This window comes from Thermobia domestica, chromosome 14, assembly GCF_964235325.1.
Source record: "Thermobia domestica chromosome 14, izTheDome1.hap1.1, whole genome shotgun sequence".
Taxonomy (NCBI): domain Eukaryota; kingdom Metazoa; phylum Arthropoda; class Insecta; order Zygentoma; family Lepismatidae; genus Thermobia; species Thermobia domestica.
Genome location: NC_137467.1, coordinates 125,024,777 through 125,050,632, shown reverse-complemented (window position 1 = coordinate 125,050,632; position 25,856 = coordinate 125,024,777). Strand labels below are relative to the sequence as shown.

The following is a 25,856-nucleotide window of genomic DNA, read 5'->3' as shown; positions in this document are numbered from 1 at the left end:
CGCTCATACACACACACAAATGGGCCCCTCTTGAAAATTGTCTCGTCGGCAGCGTACATATTTATAATATATAAGATACGTGGGAAAGTGCCCCTTTCGATTTAATAGTTTTAGTTGCGGGTCCGGTTGGAATGAAATGCCACATATGATAGAGTCAAGCTTATTTTCAATCACCTATGCTATAAATATAATCTTTCAAAGAAAGAAAAAGTGACAGAAAAACTTGTTGGGATTCGAACGCAGGTCTCCCGCCTAGTAGGCTCATGACGTTCCCCTACACTACTCAATTCCTTAGATTGTGGACTTCCTACCTACTGCTCACATAGTACTGGTACGTAGCGGGCCCGCGTCTGTGGAATTATATACCTCTATAATCGGAAACACACTTAATTGTTTGCGTACTTCCACAAAACATACAAACACCAAATTTTGCATACTTGTTCGTCATGGGATGTGAGTAATGGGAAAATTCCGATATCACGAAAAAGGCGACATTTTCCATGTAAATGAAGTGTCGAAATTTTTCGTTGTTTTGAAATGCTGGTTTTTAGATTATTTCCGCACACCATAGAAACGTCATATTTTGTCAGGCAGTGAAGCTAGGAACATAGTTTATGATAGGACAAAGAGCATTAAAATTCGTTTTCGTTTCGCGGCGCAAATCGAAAAAATGTGAAATTTGTAATGGCTGTATCTAGGAGGTAGAAATTTCGAGGTGATGTTTATTCTGATGCGTAGTTTGCGAATCCGCCCTTAAACTTGAAAAAAATAGTCATGTTCGGTGTAAGAAAGTGCTAGGAATATTATAAGGGGGCGTCTAATTGTACACAATTTGTAGATATGGTGGAATTACGAAATTGCGTTCAAGTGTGTAGAGTACAGCGCATGTGAGGGGAAAATTCCGACATGTTGGAAAAGCCGTCATCTTCGATTCAAAATGGCGGCTCAAAAATTTGTAACCATGAAAATTGTAAGATGTGCTCTTGGTAGGTAAGCCAGGTTTCGCTATGTTATTAAGGACGTAGTTCAGTTTAAGTGAAGAAACAAATCATTGGAGAAGTCGCCATCTTGAATTCAAAATTGCCATATTTTTGAATTGCCTTCATTTGGCCTCTTATGTGGTATATTTAGAAGAATAGAACAACTATAATTCAACGTAGTAAGTTAGCTCCGCGGTAAAGTGTCTGGTTTCTGAGTAGCAGGTCTGGGTTCGAATTCCCGCCGACCTTGTTTTATCTTGCGTTTTTTTTTTCTTATCACGTTGCTTTGTTTTATCAAAATAATTTCTGTTGGCATTGCGTGAACAAAATATTTTCGTTATTACAGACATAGACGGAAAGAATATATTTATACGCTAACTGTTGAGATGGTCTCGAAACTATGCAGTATGTTCGTGTAAAGTTTCGAGACGATACTGAAGTATTTAAAATCAAACATATGTAGCATTGGAAATGGAGCATCACCAGTGTCTCTATCGGAAGCAATGTTCGGGGGGGGAGTATTACCCCGGGGGCACTGCTGATAACATTCTATTTGTTATTGTATTATATACGTATTATTTTGATCTCGCCAGGGGCGCTCTGAGGAGGCAGTGTTCCCCAAAAAGAGTCTGAAAGAAACAATGGGCATCCTTTTCACGATGTAGTGTCCATACAAGACAACAATACATTTTGTCTCGCGACAACAGTGTCTACTTCAAACCGGAAACGATTGCAAAATATCTCTCTCCCCTTTTATGTCCCTCGTTAAGATACCTGCGTATACCAAATTTGGAGTGAATACCACAAATGGAAAGTATAAAATATTAATTTTAAGAAAATACACACACATACAGAGAAGTACACAGGGGGTGGTTCCTGGGGGTCCGGACCACCCCCGAAATTCCAACTTTTGTGTAAATGTAGCCTAATTTTTGGGACAAGTTTAGGAATTTCAATATAAAATACACAGATATTGAGTTTGGACCCCTCCCGAAATAAATTCCTGCGTACGCCACTGCACACACACGCTCATACACACACACAAATGGGCCCCTCTTGAAAATTGTCTCGTCGGCAGCGTACATATTTATAATATATAAGATACGTGGGAAAGTGCCCCTTTCGATTTAATAGTTTTAGTTGCGGGTCCGGTTGGAATGAAATGCCGTATATGATAGAGTCAAGCTTATTTTCAATCACCTATGCTATAAAAATAAACTTTCAAAGAAAGAAAAAGTGACAGAAAAACTTGTTGGGATTCGAACGCAGGTCTCCCGCCTAGTAGGCTCATGTCGTTCCCCTACACTACTCAATTCCTTAGATTCTGGACTTCCTAACTACTGCTCACATAGTACTGGTACGTAGCGGGCCCGCGTCTGTGAAATTACACCTCTAAAATCGGAATAGTAATCGTGTTATATATGTGTTTTTTTAGGATGATTAAGAAAATGATGTCTTGTTATTTGATTGTAATAAGAAATTAGAATGACACGATTATAGTACAATGTTCTGCTAGAGTGTAGAAAGTGGTGTTGTTTAAGTTGCTATAAACAAATTTTTTAAAAGCCTCCAATAATATTCATATTCTAAATTACCTAGTAAATAAACGTCTTCATTGAAAATATAAGAGTAAAGATACAGGAAGACTGTATGTAATTGTCCAGTATAAATAAACATTTCAACAAGGCCTGCTGCCTAATAATTACTTGTGTACCAAAGGACAGTATTATAATACAGTGTACTGCGTTACTGTGCAAAAACTGGTGTTCAATCAAATGTTATGAACTAATGTGTAAAAAGCCTTAACAAAATTCATATTTGTAAATTACGAACAAATTTATTCTTCATAAAAATACAAGACGAGAGATACAGGTAGACTGCCGGAAATTGTGCAGTAAGTATGAAATATTTCAAAAAGTCTTGCTGCAGGTAATATGTAATACTATGCCTAAGGATTCCATTATAAGGGACTTTTCTATATTACAGTGCAAAAGTAGTGTTCTCTCAAATGTTACAAACAAATGTTTAAAAAGCTTCCAACAATAATCATATTTGTAAATCACCTACAAATTGTAGTATTCATTGAAAATACAAGAAAAAATATACAGGGAGACTGCAAGAATTTGTGCAGTATATATGAAACTTTTCAAGAAATCTTGCTGAGGTAATATGTACAACTATACCCAAGATTTCCATTATAATCCACTGTACTACATTATAGTACAAAAGTAGTTTTCACTCAAATGCTATGAAAAAAATGTAAACAATCTCCAACAATATTCATATTTCTAATTTATCTAGTAAATTGTAGTCTTCGTTGTAAATACAAAAATAAATGTGCAGGAAGCCTGAAATATTTCCCCACCCTTATATCACAGATATGAATTACTTTCCCTGCAGGTAATATGTACAATTAACTACAATGACACTATTATAATACATTGTACTAAATTACACTGCAAAACATAATATTAAAAAATGCTACAAATAAATATTTGAAAGGTTGCAAAAATTACATTTGTAAACAGTGAGTGTTTTCGCAAAATGCAAGGTTTAATAGGTAGGCTATTGGAAGACAGTGTTCGCTGTTTATTTTTGAGAAAATAAATTCTGTTATTGTCTCTAACATGTATAGGTGTGCGCAAAGTGTACATAATAAGCCACGCACATGATTGCCAGAGGAGAAGTAGTAATAGAGTTCTTTCTAATAAATTGTGCGCTTGTTTTTCAAAGTTACGTGGAAGGAATAATACCGGTTGAATTGAAGTATGTATTGGTAAACGGTGTATACTGTAAAGGGAAGTGAATTCCTGAAGGAATAGTTTTCTAGAACATGACACCTCATATCAAAGGCCTGACCGGGGGTCTGGGGGCGGAGCCCCCAGCGAGCTTTAGCGAGTTATATACCTCTATAATCGGAAACACACTTAATTGTTTGCGTACTTCCACAAAACATACAAACACCAAATTTTGCATACTTGTTCGTCATGGGATGTGAGTAATGGGAAAATTCCGATATCACGAAAAAGGCGACATTTTCCATGTAAATGAAGTGTCGAAATTTTTCGTTGTTTTGAAATGCTGGTTTTTAGAGTAGTTCCGCACACCATAGAAACGTCATATTTTGTCAGGCAGTGAAGCTAGGAACATAGTTTATGATAGAAAAAAGAGCATTAAAATTCGTTTTCGTTTCGCGGCGCAAATCGAAAAAATGTGAAATTTGTAATGGCTGTATCTAGGAGGTAGAAATTTCGAGATGATGTTTATTCTGATGCGTAGTTTGCGAATCCGCCCTTAAACTTGAAAAAAATAGTCATGTTCGGTGTAAGAAAGTGCTAGGAATATTATAAGGGGGCGTCTAATTCTACACAATTTGTAGATATGGTGGAATCACGAAATTGCGTTCAAGTGTGTAGAGTACAGCGCATGTGAGGGGAAAATTCCGACATGTTGGAAAAGCCGTCATCTTCGATTCAAAATGGCGGCTCAAAAATTTGTAACCATGAAAATTGTAAGATGTGCTCTTGGTAGGTAAGCCAGGTTTCGCTATGTTATTAAGGACGTAGTTCAGTTTAAGTGAAGAAACAAATCATTGGAGAAGTCGCCATCTTGAATTCAAAATTGCCATATTTTTGAATTGCCTTCATTTGGCCTCTTATGTGGTATATTGAGAAGAATAGAACAACCATAATTCAACGTAGTAAGTTAGCACCGCGGTAAAGTGTCTGGTTTCTGAGTAGCAGGTCTGGGTTCGAATCCCCGCCGACCTTGTTTTAGCTTTCGTTTTTTTTCTTATCACGTTGCTTTGTTTTATCAAAATAATTTCTGTTGGCATTGCGTGAACAAAATATTTTCGTTATTACAGACATAGACGGAAAGAATATATTTATACGCTAACTGTTGAGATGGTCTCGAAACTAGGCAGTATGTTCGTGTAAAGTTTCGAGACGATACTGAAGTATTTAAAATCAAACATATGTATTATTGAAATGGAGCATCACCAGTGTCTCTATCGGAAGCAATGTTCGGGGGGAAGAGTATTACCCCGGGGGCACTGCTGATAACATTCTATTTGTTATTGTATTATATACGTATTACTTTGATCTCGCCAGGGGCTCTCTGAGGAGGCAGTGTTCCCCAAAAAGAGTCTGAAAGAAACAATGGGCATCCTTTTCACGATGTAGTGTCCATACAAGACAACAATACATTTTGTCTCGCGACAACAGTGTCTACTTCAAACCGGAAACGATTGCAAAATATCTCTCTCCCCTTTTATGTCCCTCGTTAAGATACCTGCGTATACCAAATTTGGAGTGAATACCACAAATGGAAAGTATAAAATATTAATTTTAAGAAAATACACACACATACAGAGACGTACACAGGGGGGGGTTCCTGGGGGTCCGGACCACCCCCGAAATTCCAACTTTTGTGTAAATGTAGTTTAATTTTTGGGACAAGTTTAGGAATTTCAATATAAAATACACAGATATTGAGTTTGGACCCCTCCCGAAATAAATTCCTGCGTACGCCACTGCACACACACGCTCATACACACACACAAATGGGCCCCTCTTGAAAATTGTCTCGTCGGCAGCGTACATAATTATAATATATAAGATACGTGGGAAAGTGCCCCTTTCGATTTAATAGTTTTAGTTGCGGGTCCGGTTGGAATGAAATGCCATATATGATAGAGTCAAGCTTATTTTCAATCACCTATGCTATAAAAATAATCTTTCAAAGAAAGAAAAAGTGACAGAAAAACTTGATGGAATTCGAACGCAGGTCTCCCGCCTAGTAGGCTCATGTCGTTCCCCTACACTACTCAATTCCTTAGATTCTGGACTTCCTACCTACTGCTCACATAGTACTGGTACGTAGCGGGCCCGCGTCTGTGGAATTATATACCTCTATAATCGGAAACACACTTAATTGTTTGCGTACTTCCACAAAACATACAAACACCAAATTTTGCATACTTGTTCGTCATGGGATGTGAGTAATGGGAAAATTCCGATATCACGAAAAAGGCGACATTTTCCATGTAAATGAAGTGTCGAAATTTTTCGTTGTTTTGAAATGCTGGTTTTTAGAGTTGTTCCGCACACCATAGAAACGTCATATCTTGTCAGGCAGTGAAGCTAGGAACATAGTTTATGATAGAAAAAAGAGCATTAAAATTCGTTTTCGTTTCGCGGCGCAAATCGAAAAAATGTGAAATTTGTAATGGCTGTATCTAGGAGGTAGAAATTTCGAGATGATGTTTATTCTGATGCGTAGTTTGCGAATCCGCCCTTAAACTTGAAAAAAATAGTCATGTTCGGTGTAAGAAAGTGCTAGGAATATTATAAGGGGGCGTCTAATTCTACACAATTTGTAGATATGGTGGAATCACGAAATTGCGTTCAAGTGTGTAGAGTACAGCGCATGTGAGGGGAAAATTCCGACATGTTGGAAAAGCCGTCATCTTCGATTCAAAATGGCGGCTCAAAAATTTGTAACCATGAAAATTGTAAGATGTGCTCTTGGTAGGTAAGCCAGGTTTCGCTATGTTATTAAGGACGTAGTTCAGTTTAAGTGAAGAAACAAATCATTGGAGAAGTCGCCATCTTGAATTCAAAATTGCCATATTTTTGAATTGCCTTCATTTGGCCTCTTATGTGGTATATTGAGAAGAATAGAACAACCAGAATTCAACGTAGTAAGTTAGCTCCGCGGTAAAGTGTCTGGTTTCTGAGTAGCAGGTCTGGGTTCGAATCCCAGCCGGCCTTATTTTATCTTTCGTTTTTTTTCTTATCACGTTGCTTTGTTTTATCAAAATAATTTCTGTTGGCATTGCGTGAACAAAATATTTTCGTTATTACAGACATAGACGGAAAGAATATATTTATACGCTAACTGTTGAGATGGTCTCGAAACTAGGCAGTATGTTCGTGTAAAGTTTCGAGACGATACTGAAGTATTTAAAATCAAACATATGTAGTATTGAAATGGAGCATCACCAGTGTCTCTATCGGAAGCAATGTTCGGGGGGAGGAGTATTACCCCGGGGGCACTGCTGATAACATTCTATTTGTTATTGTATTATATACGTATTATTTTGATCTCGCCAGGGGCTCTCTGAGGAGGCAGTGTTCCCCAAAAAGAGTCTGAAAGAAACAATGGGCATCCTTTTCACGATGTAGTGTCCATACAAGACAACAATACATTTTGTCTCGCGACAACAGTGTCTACTTCAAACCGGAAACGATTGCAAAATATCTCTCTGCATTTTATGTCCCTCGTTAAGATACCTGCGTATACCAAATTTGGAGTGAATACCACAAATGGAAAGTATAAAATATTAATTTTAAGAAAATTAATGTCCCTCGTTAAGATACCTGCGTATACCAAATTTGGAGTGAATACCACAAATGGAAAGTATAAAATATTAATTTTAAGAAAATACACACACATACAGAGACGTACACAGAGGGTGGTACCTGGGGGTCCGGACCACCCCCGAAATTCCAACTTTTGTGTAAATGTAGCCTAATTTTTGGGACAAGTTTAGGAATTTCAATATAAAATACACAGATATTGAGCTTGGACCCCTCCCGAAATAAATTCCTGCGTACGCCACTGCACACACACGCTCATACACACACACAAATGGGCCCCTCTTGAAAATTGTCTCGTCAAGCAGCGTACATATTTATAATATATAAGATACGTGGGAAAGTGCCCCTTTCGATTTAATAGTTTTAGTTGCGGGTCCGGTTGGAATGAAATGCCACATATGATAGAGTCAAGCTTATTTTCAATCACCTATGCTATAAAAATAATCTTTCAAAGAAAAAAAAAGTGACAGAAAAACTTGTTGGGATTCGAACGCAGGTCTCCCGCCTAGTAGGCTCATGACGTTCCCCTACACTACTCAATTCCTTAGATTCTGGACTTCCTACCTACTGCTCACATAGTACTGGTACGTAGCGGGCCCGCGTCTGTGGAATTATATACCTCTATAATCGGAAACACACTTAATTGTTTGCGTACTTCCACAAAACATACAAACACCAAATTTTGCATACTTGTTCGTCATGGGATGTGAGTAATGGGAAAATTCCGATATCACGAAAAAGGCGACATTTTCCATGTAAATGAAGTGTCGAAATTTTTCGTTGTTTTGAAATGCTGGTTTTTAGATTATTTCCGCACACCATAGAAACGTCATATTTTGTCAGGCAGTGAAGCTAGGAACATAGTTTATGATAGGAAAAAGAGCATTAAAATTCGTTTTCGTTTCGCGGCGCAAATCGAAAAAATGTGAAATTTGTAATGGCTGTATCTAGGAGGTAGAAATTTCGAGGTGATGTTTATTCTGATGCGTAGTTTGCGAATCCGCCCTTAAACTTGAAAAAAATAGTCATGTTCGGTGTAAGAAAGTGCTAGGAATATTATAAGGGGGCGTCTAATTGTACACAATTTGTAGATATGGTGGAATTACGAAATTGCGTTCAAGTGTGTAGAGTACAGCGCCTGTGAGGGGAAAATTCCGACATGTTGGAAAAGCCGTCATCTTCGATTCAAAATGGCGGCTCAAAAATTTGTAACCATGAAAATTGTAAGATGTGCTCTTGGTAGGTAAGCCAGGTTTCGCTATGTTATTAAGGACGTAGTTCAGTTTAAGTGAAGAAACAAATCATTGGAGAAGTCGCCATCTTGAATTCAAAATTGCCATATTTTTGAATTGCCTTCATTTGGCCTCTTATGTGGTATATTTAGAAGAATAGAACAACTAGAATTCAACGTAGTAAGTTAGCTCCGCGGTAAAGTGTCTGGTTTCTGAGTAGCAGGTCTGGGTTCGAATTCCCGCCGACCTTGTTTTATCTTGCGTTTTTTTTTTCTTATCACGTTGCTTTGTTTTATCAAAATAATTTCTGTTGGCATTGCGTGAACAAAATATTTTCGTTATTACAGACATAGACGGAAAGAATATATTTATACGCTAACTGTTGAGATGGTCTCGAAACTAGGCAGTATGTTCGTGTAAAGTTTCGAGACGATACTGAAGTATTTAAAATCAAACATATGTAGTATTGAAATGGAGCATCACCAGTGTCTCTATCGGAAGCAATGTTCGGGGGGAGGAGTATTACCCCGGGGGCACTGCTGATAACATTCTATTTGTTATTGTATTATATACGTATTATTTTGATCTCGCCAGGGGCTCTCTGAGGAGGCAGTGTTCCCCAAAAAGAGTCTGAAAGAAACAATAGGCATCCTTTTCACGATGTAGTGTCCATACAAGACAACAATACATTTTGTCTCGCGACAACAGTGTCTAATTCAAACCGGAAACGATTGCAAAATATCTCTCTCCCATTTTATGTCCCTCGTTAAGATACCTGCGTATACCAAATTTGGAGTGAATACCACAAATGGAAAGTATAAAATATTAATTTTAAGAAAATACACACACATACAGAGACGTACTCAGGGGGTGGTACCTGGGGGTCCGGACCACCCCCGAAATTCCAACTTTTGTGTAAATGTAGCCTAATTTTTGGGACAAGTTTAGGAATTTCAATATAAAATACACAGATATTGAGCTTGCACCCCTCCCGAAATAAATTCCTGCGTACGCCACTGCACACGCACGCTCATACACACACACAAATGGGCCCCTCTTGAAAATTGTCTCGTCGGCAGCGTACATATTTATAATATATAAGATACGTGGGAAAGTGCCCCTTTCGATTTAATAGTTTTAGTTGCGGGTCCGGTTGGAATGAAATGCCACATATGATAGAGTCAAGCTTATTTTCAATCACCTATGCTATAAAAATAATCTTTCAAAGAAAGAAAAAGTGACAGAAAAACTTGTTGGGATTCGAACGCAGGTCTCCCGCCTAGTAGGCTCATGACGTTCCCCTACACTACTCAATTCCTTAGATTCTGGACTTCCTACCTACTGCTCACATAGTACTGGTACGTAGCGGGCCCGCGTCTGTGGAATTATATACCTCTATAATCGGAAACACACTTAATTGTTTGCGTACTTCCGCAAAACATACAAACACCAAATTTTGCATACTTGTTCGTCATGGGATGTGAGTAATGGGAAAATTCCGATATCACGAAAAAGGCGACATTTTCCATGTAAATGAAGTGTCGAAATTTTTCGTTGTTTTGAAATACTGGTTTTTAGATTATTTCCGCACACCATAGAAACGTCATATTTTGTCAGGCAGTGAAGCTATGAACATAGTTTATGATAGGAAAAAGAGCATTAAAATTCGTTTTCGTTTCGCGGCGCAAATCGAAAAAATGTGAAATTTGTAATGGCTGTATCTAGGAGGTAGAAATTTCGAGGTGATGTTTATTCTGATGCGTAGTTTGCGAATCCGCCCTTAAACTTGAAAAAAATAGTCATGTTCGGTGTAAGAAAGTGCTAGGAATATTATAAGGGGGCGTCTAATTGTACACAATTTGTAGATATGGTGGAATTACGAAATTGCGTTCAAGTGTGTAGAGTACAGCGCCTGTGAGGGGAAAATTCCGACATGTTGGAAAAGCCGTCATCTTCGATTCAAAATGGCGGCTCAAAAATTTGTAACCATGAAAATTGTAAGATGTGCTCTTGGTAGGTAAGCCAGGTTTCGCTATGTTATTAAGGACGTAGTTCAGTTTAAGTGAAGAAACAAATCATTGGAGAAGTCGCCATCTTGAATTCAAAATTGCCATATTTTTGAATTGCCTTCATTTGGCCTTTTATGTGGTATATTTAGAAGAATAGAACAACTAGAATTCAACGTAGTAAGTTAGCTCCGCGGTAAAGTGTCTGGTTTCTGAGTAGAAGGTCTGGGTTCGAATTCCCGCCGACCTTGTTTTATCTTGCGTTTTTTTTTCTTATCACGTTGCTTTGTTTTATCAAAATAATTTCTGTTGGCATTGCGTGAACAAAATATTTTCGTTATTACAGACATAGACGGAAAGAATATATTTATACGCTAACTGTTGAGATGGTCTCGAAACTAGGCAGTATGTTCGTGTAAAGTTTCGAGACGATACTGAAGTATTTAAAATCAAACATATGTAGCATTGGAAATGGAGCATCACCAGTGTCTCTATCGGAAGCAATGTTCGGGGGGGGGGAGTATTACCCCGGGGGCACTGCTGATAACATTCTATTTGTTATTGTATTATATACGTATTATTTTGATCTCGCCAGGGGCTCTCTGAGGAGGCAGTGTTCCCCAAAAATAGTCTGAAAGAAACAATGGGCATCCTTTTCACGATGTAGTGTCCATACAAGACAACAATACATTTTGTCTCGCGACAACAGTGTCTACTTCAAACCGGAAACGATTGCAAAATATCTCTCTCCCCTTTTATGTCCCTCGTTAAGATACCTGCGTATACCAAATTTGGAGTGAATACCACAAATGGAAAGTATAAAATATTAATTTTAAGAAAATACACACACATACAGAGAAGTACACAGGGGGTGGTTCCTGGGGGTCCGGACCACCCCCGAAATTCCAACTTTTGTGTAAATGTAGCCTAATTTTTGGGACAAGTTTAGGAATTTCAATATAAAATACACAGATATTGAGTTTGGACCCCTCCCGAAATAAATTCCTGCGTACGCCACTGCACACACACGCTCATACACACACACAAATGGGCCCCTCTTGAAAATTGTCTCGTCGGCAGCGTACATATTTATAATATATAAGATACGTGGGAAAGTGCCCCTTTCGATTTAATAGTTTTAGTTGCGGGTCCGGTTGGAATGAAATGCCGTATATGATAGAGTCAAGCTTATTTTCAATCACCTATGCTATAAAAATAAACTTTCAAAGAAAGAAAAAGTGACAGAAAAACTTGTTGGGATTCGAACGCAGGTCTCCCGCCTAGTAGGCTCATGTCGTTCCCCTACACTACTCAATTCCTTAGATTCTGGACTTCCTAACTACTGCTCACATAGTACTGGTACGTAGCGGGCCCGCGTCTGTGAAATTACACCTCTAAAATCGGAATAGTAATCGTGTTATATATGTGTTTTTTTAGGATGATTAAGGAAATGATGTCTTGTTATTTGATTGTAATAAGAAATTAGAATGACACGATTATAGTACAATGTTCTACTAGAGTGTAGAAAGTGGTGTTGTTTAAGTTGCTATAAACAAATTTTTTAAAAGCCTCCAATAATATTCATATTCTAAATTACCTAGTAAATAATCGTCTTCATTGAAAATATAAGAGTAAAGATACAGGAAGACTGTATGTAATTGTCCAGTATAAATAAACATTTCAACAAGGCCTGCTGCCTAATAATTACTTGTGTACCAAAGGACAGTATTATAATACAGTGTACTGCGTTACTGTGCAAAAACTGGTGTTCAATCAAATGTTATGAACTAATGTGTAAAAAGCCTTAACAAAATTCATATTTGTAAATTACGAACAAATTTATTCTTCATAAAAATACAAGACGAGAGATACAGGTAGACTGCCGGAAATTGTGCAGTAAGTATGAAATATTTCAAAAAGTCTTGCTGCAGGTAATATGTAATACTATGCCTAAGGATTCCATTATAAGGGACTTTTCTATATTACAGTGCAAAAGTAGTGTTCTCTCAAATGTTACAAACAAATGTTTAAAAAGCCTCCAACAATAATCATATTTGTAAATCACCTACAAATTGTAGTATTCATTGAAAATACAAGAAAAAATATACAGGGAGACTGCAAGAATTTGTGCAGTATATATGAAACTTTTCAAGAAATCTTGCTGAGGTAATATGTACAACTATACCCAAGGTTTCCATTATAATCCACTGTACTACATTATAGTACAAAAGTAGTTTTCACTCAAATGCTATGAAAAAAAATGTAAACAATCTCCAACAATATTCATATTTGTAAATTATCTAGTAAATTGTAGTCTTCGTTGTAAATACAAAAATAAATGTGCAGGAAGCCTGAAATATTTCCCCACCCTTATATCACAGATATGAATTACTTTCCCTGCAGGTAATATGTACAATTAACTACAATGACACTATTATAATACATTGTACTAAATTACACTGCAAAACATAATATTAAAAAATGCTACAAATAAATATTTGAAAGGTTGCAAAAATTACATTTGTAAACAGTGAGTGTTTTCGCAAAATGCAAGGTTTAATAGGTAGGCTATTGGAAGACAGTGTTCGCTGTTTATTTTTGAGAAAATAAATTCTGTTATTGTCTCTAACATGTATAGGTGTGCGCAAAGTGTACATAATAAGCCACGCACATGATTGCCAGAGGAGAAGTAGTAATAGAGTTCTTTCTAATAAATTGTGCGCTTGTTTTTCAAAGTTACATGGAAGGAATAATACCGGTTGAATTGAAGTATGTATTGGTAAACGGTGTATACTGTAAAGGGAAGTGAATTCCTGAAGGAATAGTTTTCTAGAACATGACACCTCATATCAAAGGCCTGACCGGGGGTCTGGGGGCGGAGCCCCCAGCGAGCTTTAGCGAGTTCGAATCTACAATCAGTTTTTCTCTATCACCCTCAGCTTTTCCGTGACAGAGGTGTTTTCGGAAAATTTCCCCTCAAATTTCTTTTCTTTTTCTTTTTTCTTTTTTTAAAAACCATTTTCATACTTGTAGCTTGGGTACGTTAGGTATATAAACACACAAATTATATTGTATGTTAGCTTGATTTATACTTAGTAAGCCCTCTAAGTAGCATTATTCTATCTAGAGAAATAAACATATTTATATATAAATATGCTATGTGTACTGTTCATTTTACTATATTCATTAGTGCAGATAAAATCACATATAACTTCCATTACAATATAAGCACGGTTTATATCTTATTGGATTTGAAATAAAACATATTTTCAATGATGTATACACCGTGTCAGCATTTTATATCTACTTAATAAATAATACAATAGAAGTGAGTGGTATCTTCTTAATAAATGGACACTTACTTACCTCAACTAATATGTTTTAGTTGTCGACTTTCTTCTGTGTTTGGTTTCTAGAACATCTCTTTTAAGTGTCCAACAGTAATCAGCTAGCTTTTTTGAACTTCACTTTCACTGGTATCTCTTCTCCATGGAGGAATTGTCCTGATGAAAATGTTCCCCATACTCATCACTAACAGCACAAAGCTTTTCAGGAAAGAAATGCAGGTGGGAGTCTAGAAAGTGAACTTTAAGGGACATGTTGCAACCCATTTCATTGAATGATTGCCGGAAATCACTCACAATTTCACGGTAATTTGGGGCTTTCTTGTTTCCTAAAAAATTCTCTGTTAAACATTTAAGTGGACACCAAGCTGCTTTCTCAACCAGAGTTAAGAGATCCTCAAATTTTTGGTCACGAATCAAACATCTTATTTGGGGGTCTGCAAAACTCCCTAGCGTCACTAACCCGAGGAATGTTTTCCTTGAGGTAACAAGATCCTGCATTACTTTTGTCCATTGCCCTAACAAAGTTTTTGAAGAGCCCCAACTTTATGTGAAAAGGAGGTAGAATTATCTAATCAGGGCTCACCAGTGAGGAATAAACAGCATTCTTCTGTCCAGGAGTTAATACATGCGTTGGCCATTCCTTCTTGATGTAATGTTCCGCTTTGTTCCTGCTGTCCCATTCGCAGAGGAAACAACATTTCGTATAACCAAGCTGCAAATCCATTAACAAAGAAATGACGTAAATCACAGCAAACAGTCCACTTGTATTTCTCATACTGAATGTTTTCTAACACTATTTCGATGTTTTCATAGGTTTCCTTCATATTAGTTGCATAAGCCAAAGGCACTGAAGGAAATTTGTTGCCATTGTGCAAAAGGACAGCCTTAAAACTAGTTTTCGAAGAGTCAATAAGCAATCTCCACTCTATACTTATGTGCATGTCCAAGTGTATCCATCACAGCACAGACCCCACACAGCAAGGAATATTTCCTCAATCAAAAGAAAATATTTTCCTTGGTTTCCAAAAGGTTTTCCTTCTCTGAAGATTTCCATGCTGGTTTCCCCAATGTATTCCGAATATTTCCCGAAAATATTTTCCCAAAAATGTTTGTAAAACATTTTAGAAATTACCTGGAGTACATTTTGAGAATGCTTGCCGGAAAGTAAAACCAGGAAAATATTCACAAAATATATTAGAAATATTGTTTTGGATCTAATTTAATATGTTTTCACTGTTGAGAAGGGAAATATTTTCGAAATGATACTAAAAATGTTTTCCATATATGATACGGAAAGCAATCAAACGAAATATATTCCACATATTTAAAAAATGTTTTCTAATACGTTATTTGTAATATTTTCTATTTTTACGAGAAAACGTATTAAATATATATTTTTAAAGACATTTAGAATATTTTAAAAATAAATTATTTCGTAATATAAGAAATATTTTTCAGAAATGTTTTAAAAAGGTTTACTTAATTTTTACAAAAGTATTTTGGTAATCTTCTCCTATAACTTAAATTAAATATTTTCGTATGATATTTTAGTATTATTTCCAGAATATTTTATGGAATTTTGAATATAAAACTTTAAAACAGGTAAAAGAAAACATTAAAAATGAATAGAAAATGTTTTCTATTGTGTTTTGGAAGATATTTTGTGTCTTTAGTGAACAACATTTTCTGATATAGGTCTATTATAGAAACATTTTTACATGTTTTCAGAATATACTCTTCCGTTACTGGAGAAAACATATTCCTTGTTATATCTGAGAAATATCCCAAATATATGCCGGAACTATTTTTTAAAATGTGTTTGGAGAACATTTAATTAACTACGGGAAGCAGTGGCGTTAAATAAGCTTTCCGGGCTTAATCCTCCCCCGAAATTGTTTTACTATATTAAAGTAAATGAAATATCCTGCACAATTTTCACATTTTCAGGAATAAAGTTAGCAAAGATTCCCTCCACGAAACAAAATCGTAAATATGCCACTGAACAGGATGTGCATTTTTAGAACGTTAGTAGGAAAATAATGTATGGAAAATTTTCACAAATTGTAATAGAAATATTGTGTTGAATGTAATGTAATATGTTTTCAATGTTGAGAGCAGGGGTAAAAGTGGATCTGAAAAGGTTGGGGGATTGTAGGTAGCGGATGACGTCACGCCGTTCATCCTGCCTATCTTTGCCCATTGTAATTTTTTTTAGGAACTGGGTAGACGCCGTATATATTTTCTCGAGGTGGGGGCGGCGTCCCCCCGTACTTTTACCCCTAGTTGAGAGAGAAAATGTTTTCTAAGTAACACAAAAAATGTTTTACATACATGATAAGGGAAACAGATTGGCCTATAAACAGAATAAAATGTTTTCCAACATGTCATTTACATTCTTTTCTATTGTTACAAGCAGCGGCGGATCTGTTTAAGGGGCACTCGGTCACGTGCCCTGCCATTCATGATCTAAATAGAACTGCAATTATTAAATCAGTACTAATACTTTAACAGAAGCTTTTTTCTTTCTTTCTTTTTCTTTTTTCTTTTATAATGCTTGGATTTGTTCCGCCACAGCCGTGTTTGCGAGTGAAGGAGGCTGTGGTTATGCGCTCTCGGGAGGAAGAAGGGTCAAGCCATTTTCAGAATTTGGTGATGGAAAAGGTTTATGCTTGGCCTTTCCGGGTGTAGCGAATGACATATTAAGGGTTGCCACCATGGTGAAGTTAATTTACAATACATTGACCTTCTAAAATTTACACGCATAAGTTACCAATCGGCGCGGCGTCTGCAATCGTATTTTCAAATAGTGAGCTACACTTTACGTATATAATGTTTCCCAGAAAAGTAATTAAGAAACCACACATAATTGAAGGAAATGGACATACAGTAGTTGAAACAAATTGTTGTTGAAAACAAATAAACAATTCGTTACACAAAATATCAATCAGGGGCGTTTTTACACATGGGCCAACGTGGGTTATGACCTGGGACGACGAGTTTTCTTAGACCATTTTTTTAAAATACCAGCTTTGGAAATTTCAGGTATTTATTTATTATGCATAGTTATGGTATGACACGGGATTATTGCATTTGTACATATAGAATCTGCTTGGCAAGAAATAAATAATTAACATTTTAGTTATTAATTTACATCAATTTTTTCCCCTCTCGTATTGCTGACATCTTATTCTTTTATCGTAATTTCAAAACATTTCCATTGTTGATTAACTTCCAGAATTACCTACAGTTTTCAAACATATCAACCGAGCCGCCAACCCAAGAAATTTGAATGTTTCAATGTTGCATTACTATTCTTGAACTTGGCTGATCTCATCAACTTGGTTTCATAATCAACAGTCAGAATTTCTATACTGGTATTTAATTTATTGTTACTGATGGGGCGGCATTTTTATAATGGCTCGAAGGCGGCAAAAATGTTAAATACGTCCCTGAATATCACGCTACTGATCTTCAACTATGGCAGGATTCAAGAGAATGGTTACTCTGTTTTCTGTTAGAAATTTAGTAGTCGTTTACTGTTGCAGTAGGTTGTTTTTTCGTTTCTTTTTCCCCCATCTTAACAATTGTTCATAACTTGGCAACCCTTAACCTGCCTTGAAATGTGTTCGCGATGGCTTGCACCCGACCGAATGAAACTGCACCCCCTTAACAATGAAATAGACGGCGCGGACACTGGCGAGCGGGCTTTTTGTTTAAACTATGGTCTTATTAGCGCTTATTCCGGCCTAGTCAGTGTCAGTGTAGTGTGCTTATTTTGTGTAGTGTCATAATTCGTGTGAGATGAATCAGGTAAGATACTTACAAACTAAAAACCTAGATTATCAAGATCGTCTTTTAGCAAAGGATTAGGCCCACCAAGACCAGAGCTATCCATAAACCAAGTGTTCAAAGACAAAAATAGAACGTACAATAGACGTTTCAGTAAAAGCGTGTACGAAAAGTGGGAATGGATGTGTGGGTGCCCTGTAGCTAATGCGCTCTTTTGCTTTCCGTGCATTTTGTTCGATAGAGAAGATATGTGGACTAAAATTGGTGTACGGGACTTGAAACATTTGCCTGAAAAAAGCAAAAAGCATAGCTTGTCAAAATGTCATTTGGATAACGAAATGAGTTTCGCTGTGTTGGGAAAAACGGATATCAGAGTACGGATATCAGTAAACGCCATTCCGGACTTCAATAAGCGTGTGATAGAGGAGTTTTCTACAGCCAAAAATAGAAGACTGGAACTGATATACAAAAAATAAAGGTAAGCTTTGCTTTGTTTGGCTTTTAATTTTATCCTAGTATGGAGCAGTAGATTATTTCAGATTATGGTGGGGAGACGGGAGGCAAGACTATCCACCAACATAATTAAAGTTTTTACTATTTTACTATCGTAGATTATTAATTTTATATATATATATATATATATATATATATTTATATATATATATATATATATATATATATATATATATATATATACATGACGCCCTAGTATGTAGATATTTTGGATGTGCCCCACCACTTTTAAATTCCACGAGCCGCCACTGGTTACAAGAAAACATATGAAATATAATTTTTAAAATATTTCGAATATTTTAAAAATAAATTCGTTCGTAATATAAGAAATATTTTTAAAACTCCTGTTAATTTTGTATGGAAATGTGTTTGTTATCTTGTCCTGTAACTTAAATGAAATATTTTCATGCAATATTTTAGAATTATTTCCAGAATATTTTATCGAATGTTGAATAAATTCTCTCACGAGAGTATCGTAGTAGCATTATTACCAATCATTATACTAATTATACTCGTAGAAGCACCAAAGAAATATATTTGTTAAAAATTTGAAATTTATGATATCCAGTGTGTGAGATTGCTAATTAGCATCGCTACATCAACCGTCATTTGTTTATCAAAGGTACCAGCATTCTCTGCGCTCTATGTTGAATTCACAAGTCAAGAGAAGAAGGAATATTTAAAAAAATAAATAAATAAAATAAAATAAATCTCACTTTATTCAGTCATGTTGAAGAAGATATCTTTATATCCGAAGTCGGAGGCACACCTCAACACTGTTAATAGTGAAGAAGAAAGAAAGAAAGACAAGAAAAGTCGGTAAGTATAACGATTACATAAAATAACTTAGTTTTATTGTCTGTATAAGTGATTGAGTGTCTGTATAGTATACATGAAGCTGCATCAGTTCCCGAATAAGCAGGACGCTCATACTTTTAGGGATTATTCATTGAGTATGTACGAACTTACAAAGGGGGTAACAAAGCGACTTTTATTTACTTACCGACTGATACGAAAATAAAAAAAGAACGTACCTGTACTTTATATCTGCATGTGTAGTGCCCTTGTACTTTATCTATGACTATGTGTGTGTGGAGGGGAGGATTTAACGCATATCGCATGTCTTGTGCACATGGGTACTTCTTATATTGCACTACGTAGAAAATTTATGGTATTTCATGTAGAAATGGTAATAGAACACAGAAGAAACGCAGATCAGGGGGTTCTCATGTATACTATGTATTATCGAGAAATTTATGTTTACAAATTAATAAAGGTATGGGATGCTAAATTTATATTTTTAATCTCTATACATAAAATACCGTGAAGGTTTACTTTTGGCTCACCAGTCGAAATAATTGCTGAAAAATAGATTCTTTTAATAATTTTCTTTTTATTGTCGGATTGAGTATAGCCCGCTCTCCCCAGTGATTTTTAACGAATCATAGTGATTCTAACGATTCATACTAGTTCATAATGAATCGGAATCGCATGTTATAAAGATTTAAGATGTAAATTTTGCGGTAAGGAAGCTTTAGTATAAGTAGTAGTAGTAGCTTTAGTAGCGGTAGTAGTAATAGTAGCAGTAGTAGTTAGTAGCAATAGTAGTAGTAGTGGTGGTAGTTAGTAGCAATAGTAGTAGGAACGGGTTAGAAGCCCCGCAGGGGTTGGTTGCGTTCTGTTCTCGATATAAGTAGTAGTAGTACTGACTCTTCCAGTTCCGGTGACAAAGAACTGGGGGGAGCGGGCTATACACAAGCCTTATTGTCTCCTAAAGATTTGCGCTAGGCGATTTGAAATACGTCACATGGAATAGATAAAATTCAAAAGGAGCGTCAGAAGTAATTGTCGAAAAAGTATAGTTATTCTTTTATGATTTGCGTATATATATAGGTTGCCGGATGTATGACGTAAAAAGTACAGTGCAAAAAATATAAATCAGCTTGTACTAAAAAGCACCAATAGGCAGGGTTGTAGAACACAGGTTCCTCTTCCCATTTATCTGTAATAAAGACAAAAATCAACGTGCCCTGCGGGGCTCTAACCCGCCTTCACTTGCTAACGCTCGCTCGGCAATACTATATGAATTAAATATTTTACTTTGGTACAGAAAAGAAACATCTATTAACCTATATGGGGGACCTGTGTTCTAGAAGCTTCCCGCACCAACACTGTCTGAGTCAGAGCATTGCGAAGTTGGAGGTCAGCAGGAGCGAGGGGATGCTTCCAAAGGGAAAATATGCGGGCAAGTCTTTACTTTAGTCAAGGCAGTGACAATGACCAATTGATCTGAACCGGTTTCTGCAGTTACAGTTCCCAAGAAGGAAAGAGAAAACAACGTGCCCTGCGGAGCTCTAACCCGCCTTCACTCGCTGATGCTCATTCGGCAATACTATGTACTGACATAATATCACTGCCTTGCTCAAAGTAAAGAGTTTAAAAAGATGGGGACATAACCATTTTTATTACAGGTTATAATAATTCTGCGTGCAGTTTTACTTCTGGTGTGCCACTCGAAAGCAGTGTTTCTTTCAAAAGTAATGTTCCGGGGGCATTGCTCGTGCTATTCTAGTTATTATTATAAACGTATTATTTTGGTCTGCTCCGGGGAGCCACTGCCCTCCCAAAGACAAGTCTGGAAGAAGCACTGCTCGAATTACTTAGTGAAATATAATTCTTTCGCTACTTTCCTTCTTGTTGTCTATTTAATGATTTTCGCCAAGCGACGTATAAATTTTTCACTTATAAATTCAAGGGGACCGTCAGAATTAATTGTCGAAAAATTACAATTCTTTTACGATTTGCGTATTTATACTGATTCCTGATGTGTGGATAAGAAGCCCAAAAAATACAAACCAATCTGTGTTACGGGGCTACTAAAAAGCACGAATGCCATCTAACCGAGTCAGGGAGGGTGAAGGCGGGGGGGCCGAGGGGATGCTTCCGAAGGGAGTAGGCACGTACATTTCTATTTTGGTGACGGGATAATTGCGCGTATATTACCATTTTAATGGGTATTTACGATTATTTTTTTCAGGGGAGAAGGGCTTGGCTAACTTTGTTCTCCATGATAATTCATTTACTTTAATATAGTAAGTACAATTTCAAGGGGCTTAAGCCCGGAAGCCCCCCTTAAATACACCACTGGGTTATAATAATTCTTGGGTTCTCTCGAGCAGACGTTTACGCCGAGAACAAAATTTATAGATAAAATAAGATGTGAAATATTTTTCGTGAAGGAATGAGAGTGTTAATGTAAGTTATTTCTATCATTGCACAGCTTATTGAAATGGATTTTGAATGCAAATAGGGTAGAAGTAAGCGGCGGGAATTTCCGGTTTATACGTCAGTTGTGAACATCTGCGATGGCCGTAATGTAAACTTTTTTTTTTAAGAATTGTGTAATAAAGAGAGAAGGATTATAAAGTTTCTACAGAGTCATGGTATGGTGAAGCGCGTAAAATCAACTGCGCAAAGTGTGGAAAAGATTTATTCAAGAAGAAAGATTCAGAACAGAGGCAATAGCCCTACATTCACTATTTTCTGTCGTAAAGGTAAGAAAGAAAGGCGGTGTAACACTCGTGTATTAGCTGTGAAAGGTATTTTTTTTTAGGATCGAAATTAAGTGTTTTCGAAGATAAGAATAATTACAAACATTGTAAATGTTTTTGCACCATCCTCGTTTATGCGCCTGCCTTGTCGCTGACGTGCCTGCTCGCTACGCTGTCGCTCGGCCCCCCTGCTGTGCTTCTGCCCTGGCTCAGATAGCATGCGTGCTTTTTTACTGGCCACCTAACAGAAGTTGTTTCGCTTTTTCTTTTAGAGCTCCTCATTTAGTACATAGGGGGGCGCGATTGCTCAGTGATAGAGCGTTCACCTCCGGTGCTTGGGGTCCCTGGTTCGATCCCAGCTCGTGCCGTGTGGACTTTCTCGTGGGTTTTCTCGGGCTTCTCCCGTTTCCTCCCACTTTCTTCATTTCTCATTATCACGGTCTCCTTTAGCCTTACCGGCATGACCGTGGGATATTAAACTTAAGTATTTCTTTTCGTTTAATGCATGTTCTGCAAAAAGAAACCGGAAGATGCAAGAAATGCTTCAAAATTTGGTAAAACAGTCTGCTTGAGTATTACCTAATTCTGCCTGCAGGTTTACTATTGGCGTGCCGCTCGAAATAATTGTTGAAAAATTATAATTCTTTCGCTAATTTTCTTATTTTCTCTTAAATGGTTTGCGGCAGGTGACATGTAAATATTTCACCTGGCATATATAAAATGAAAGGGGGCCATCAGACTAGATTTGCCGAAAGATTACAATTATTCTTTTGCGATTTGCGTATATATATATATATATATATATATATATATATATATATATATGTGTGTGTGTGTGTGTGTGTGTATTGTATTGTGTTCAAGGTTTGCCCAATTGGGCCCAGCCCCAAGGTGACCAGACGTCCCGTTTTAGCCTGGACAGTCCCTTATTTTCAACCGTTGTCCCTTTTTTCCTGATTCTCAAACGAGACGCCTAAATGTCCCGTTTTTAAGCATACATGATCCAGGTGTCCCGTAATTATTATTCAAAATATAAATGGTCAATGTTAATTCTACACTCTTCCGTACCAACACTCATTGGGAAGGTTCAGCCGTGCCTAGAACTTCTGAATATTCAAATGAGAATTGAGTGTTCTGTGGTTCAAGTGGGAATTGAGTGGGAATTCTGAGTGTTGAAGTAGTTAAAAGTATTTTGGGTAGTACTTAAGTTAGAAACGCTGTGTTATTATTCTTACTTGTGTATTTTGTAAATTGAAAACACTGCTGAGTCCCAAAATGCAATGTGGAAGTCACCCCCCCTCCCTGTCGCCGATTCGTATGCGTCCCGTTTTTAAAAGTAGAAGTTCTGGTCACCTTGCCCAGCCCGGAAAAACCCACCTGGGTTTTTGAGCTTTTCGTTGGTATATTATTGGTGCAATTAAGGTGATCAAGTGATTGGAAGTGGTTCTTATTAGATTTTGGACTTTCCTTGGGCGATTTAGTTGCTTTCGTGCTAAGATATACAACATTCAACGTAAGACCCGGGGGCGCGGTGGCTCAGTGGTAGAGCGTTCACCTCCAGTGCTTGGAGTCCCTGGTTCGATCCCAGCTCGCGCCGTGTGGACTTTGTGGTGGCAAATACCGTGCTCGTGGGTTTTCTCGGGGTTCTCCCGTTTCCTCCCACTTTCTTCATTCCACCATTTCACTCATTTCTCATTATCACCATCTCCTTTAGCCTAACCGCATAACCGTGGGACGTTAAACTTAAAGATTCCATTTTTTTCAATGTAAGACCTTTATAAAGTTCTGAATGCACTGAATGCATTAAAAAAGCCGTACCTTAGATTCAGAGTGGAAAGAATCATAGAAGTTGTCATTTGAAGAGGGATACACTATGTTTAAATTCTTGTAAAAAAAAAAAAAAAACCTTTCTGGCGCCTTTTTATTTTTTCTTCGCTTTAAATACATACTATTGTGCCATGAATACTTCTCAGAATCATCTTCCTGTAAACTTTATTTCCCAAAAGCATGTGCTACAAGCGCTGTTATAACATTTAAAACAGTTTGAAAATCCTTATTTTAGCAAAATGCGCAATTTTCCCATCTTCAAGTGACACGTTCCATTTAAGTGTCCGTGGAAGAGAGAGTTGAACATGTATAGAGTATATTTGAAGGGTAAAGGGAAAATAGAAGGAATGTCACAAAATTGTATTTTTGAGAAAACGGTGTTTTAATATTGAAAACCTCGTAAAAAGGCATAGGCTTAATCAAATCTTTTGCCTGTTTTTACATAGATTTTTTTACATCTACGGATGCATATATATTTACAGGCAAATAGTACCAAAAGTTACCATCACATAGGACAAAGTACCCAATAAAGCACACACATGGACATTCCTTGTTTTTTCCCCTTACCTTTCATTTCATCCTTTTACTGAATTGTTCTGTCATGTTGGTAGTTTTCTTGAGCATTTCATGATTCATTCCTATATTCGCGATTTTTTGTATTCTTTGCAATGCAACATTATCAAAATTATTCATTTCTATAAGGCAAAATAATATGTATGGCCTGCTCCGTGGGGAAAGAAATCAAGCAAGGTAGCGATCTCAAGGCCTTAGTAACCACCTCGGCATTCACCTGGTACGACTGAAGGAAAAAGGATGATAGGGTCCAGATTTGAGATCAGAGCATTCGGAATGAGACGCTAGTTCTTCATCAACTCAAATGCTGCCACATGTTTTCAAATTATTTATTTATTTATTTATGTTTTAAATATTAGGTTTAATATTTATAAGATGCTATAATTTTTAAAAATAAATGTGTGTCCGCTTCAACATGTTACAACGTCCGTAATTAAGCTACAGTCTAAGGTATGTCACTTTCAGCTGTAGATGTTGTCTTCCTTGCCATTTACATTTTCTTCAGGATGTTACTTTTGTGATACAATATTGTCTTCACAAGCTGCTGTAGGTCCTACACAAACATTTTAAATATTTTTGTATGTTTAAGATGTAAAAATTTATCTTTAATCATTCCCTGCTGTTATTATGTTATTAAACGCTGTCCATTATTTTTATTTTCAGAAACTGTGTAACACAAGAGAAACGTAACTAACGATGAGATCGCGTAGATTATTGGGATTTGGCTTCAACATCTCATACACAGACGAACAAGAAGATCAGTTAAGAATTCAGCTGCAGTTCCACAGAACTTTAACTGACAATTCGCAGCGTCGAATTTATAGTTAGTTGTGGTAATCAAAAGTGACATTTTAAAGAAGCAAATACGTTTTCTGGTTATTCAACAATGTGATATTTCTTGAAAGTTGCAAAAAGTGACATTTCGTGAAAAGATCTATTCCCCATGCGCCGTAGATTTGTAGAACATATTTTCAGCAATATACATGAATATTGTTGTTGATTTTTTTTTTAATTAGTGTCAGTGACATAATTTTCTAGAACAAGTGTTTACAAGTTAAAATGTGAATTTCTGATATTTGAGAAGATTGTTCTTAATGTATAGAAACAAATAATACGAGCAGCATGAAGATGCTGCTGAAGAGTATTTAAATAAATAATGCCAGAATAGTGTACATTTATATTTTTATTTAACTACTAACCGATATAAACTTATATAGATGTATATTTATTATAGTGTACAGTGTAAATTATAACTACATAATGTTAGCTTGCTCTCATAATTTTAAGCTGCTTTTATTATTATTATTATTATTATTATTATTATTATTATTATTATTATTATTATTATTATTATTATTATTATTAACTCAAAATCTTTTTTACAAACAGAATGCTTCTGGGTGTTCCACTGCTACTACTGGTATGTGGCCACGCCGTCTATGTATGTTGGGGTGTCTTATGTGATGTTGCGAGGTTCAGACTGCAAATTAGAGCCTTCACAATCATCGCGTGCCAATTTACAAAGCGGTTATATTGGCTTTATTATTTTTAAGATAGGAAAAGGATTGTCAACAATTGTTTCTTAAAATGGATGTCTAAACTTCAATCCTTTTCGTATTAAAAAAAAATCCAATACAGTCGCTTTCAAAACTGGC

At 36.5% G+C, this 25,856-nt stretch overlaps 1 long non-coding RNA gene across 1 annotated transcript; it reads left to right on the top strand.

Annotated features, from left to right (window-relative positions):
- Positions 1-18,955: 18,955 nt before the first annotated feature.
- On the top strand, positions 18,956-25,373 carry LOC145670708 (uncharacterized). The gene is made up of 2 exons (XR_014128386.1): positions 18,956-19,069; positions 24,865-25,373. It is a non-coding gene; the product is annotated as an uncharacterized LOC145670708 (long non-coding RNA).
- The last annotated feature ends 483 nt before the right edge of the window (positions 25,374-25,856 follow it).